The sequence below is a fragment of the Chrysochloris asiatica genome, unplaced genomic scaffold (assembly GCF_000296735.1).
Source record: "Chrysochloris asiatica unplaced genomic scaffold, ChrAsi1.0 scaffold00030, whole genome shotgun sequence".
Taxonomy (NCBI): Eukaryota; Metazoa; Chordata; class Mammalia; order Afrosoricida; family Chrysochloridae; genus Chrysochloris; species Chrysochloris asiatica.
This window is the reverse complement of record NW_006408548.1, coordinates 13,592,234-13,594,146: the sequence shown is the minus strand read 5'-3', so window position 1 is coordinate 13,594,146 and position 1,913 is coordinate 13,592,234. Positions and strand designations below refer to the sequence as shown.

Below are 1,913 nucleotides of genomic sequence, written 5' to 3'. Positions count from 1 at the left end.
TCTATCCCCTTTAGTCAGGTATTTTTAAATTCCTATGAAACCACTTGACTTTATTCAATGCACTGTGTGCCTGATACTCCTTTTCTTAATTTTTTTAATCTGGTTACCTAATAGCATTGCCTTTTAGTTCCATTCTTTAGTACAGGCTAGATTGGTTCTCGTGATTATATGAATTGTTTGCGTAACATTTGAAAGAAATTTAGTTTTCCTGGCACTATAGGAAATTATGCACCTTGGAAAAACAATACAAAAATCTGAAGTGTACAAAAAGGACCAGTCTTTTAGAAACACCAAGTTGTTCCTCTAAACATAGCCTTGCTCTGCACTTGCCCCAACCATAAGGTCTCAGAAGCAGATTGTCTTAGCTATAAAGTGTCTGCCAATGATAAAATAAATACAGAAGAAAAACACCATAGAGTATCTATGGAGAAGAAAGCTATATTCTTATAATGGTGAGCAAGAAATCTCTATGGAGAATCATGATAAGAACTGGGAAATAGGAAAGAGCACTAAAACTGAGGCACGTGGCATGACTAAGTGACTGAGAGAGATTTGACTACAAACTTACTTTGCTCTACATCCTTTTCTTCTGATGCTTCCAAAATATGTGCACCCCTCCTTCAGTGAAGCATATTTAAGTAAAACTGACAAAAATATTTTTTTCTAAAGAGGATGCTTGTAGATAAAGTTATCATTATGCTTAAACAAATAAGAATGTTCTAGAAGTGAAGATAGAATGTTCCCCCCAAAAAAATGCTGTATAAGCTTGTGACTCAACAAAAAAAATAGCTGATGTAGTTTGCTCCCTGAAAATACTTGTGGCTCTTATGTACTTCCAGCCCTCTTGTACATACAAGAATCCTCCCTCCTCTTCTGGATTCCAGATCACTTGGTATTTTATTAACTGTTACCCCAGCTTCAGTGGTTGCAAATCCAATAATAAATTCTATCTTTTTTTCTCCTTATAGGAATTATAGTTATATTTTTACTCTTTGATATCACCATCATCATGTCAATAATCACTAAAATGTACCAAGTATTTATTTTTTGTCAAACATGTGTTAGGTGATTTCTACATGGTTATTGTTATAGGTAAAATTATTAATTAATCAGTAATATTAGCTGATTATAGCTTTTCCTTTTAACAAGTTCATCAAACCTGAGTAGACTGTTTTTCACCTTGGAGAATTTGCATCAATAAACCTAAAAGCAAGTGGTGGTGGTGGTGGTTATGTGCCGTGGAGTTGGTTCCGTCTCACAGCGACCCTGTACAGAGTTTCTGAGGCTATAAATCTTTATGGGAGCAGAAAGCTTCATCTTTCTCCCATGGAACAGCTGGTAGTTTTGAACTGCTTTTCCTGAGGTAAACAGCCTGATTCATAACCACTGTGCTACCAGAGCTCCTTTAAAAGCAAATAAGCAAATACAATTGTTTATGACTCTCCCAATTATATTACATTCCTACAATTCAAAGCAGGATGCTGGTCACAAAATGAATGGGAAGAAAGACTGTAGAATTTGTATAATTGTTCCATATTCTGAGAAACATTTTGCTGCCTTGAATATCTATTGGCCTGCATAGGCCAAAGAGCTGGTTTTATGAACTGGTTTCTTTTTAGATTCAGGCAGCTTATGCTGTGTATTTCTTTAGGGCTAGAGCTATGCTTCTCAGTTTCAGAGATGGTAGATAGTTGGTAACCGAGTCTTTTAATGAAGAAGAAAGCTACTTGCCATTTTAAAAATACAAACTTGCATAAATTGCCTGAGCATTAATTACTACTGCTTTGAGCTTCTGAAAAATCATGAAGTCTTTCCATGGTAAATCGCATGATTGCATATTTAGGTCTCTGCATAAACACAAATACACAGTTGCTATGAGTCAGAACTGACTCACTGGCACTTAACAACAACAA

The 1,913-nt window shown here is 35.5% G+C and overlaps 1 pseudogene; it reads left to right on the top strand.

The window, feature by feature from the left end:
• The window catches only part of LOC102824808, a 19,583-nt pseudogene that overhangs the window by 15,733 nt on the left and 1,937 nt on the right, over nt 1-1,913 (top strand).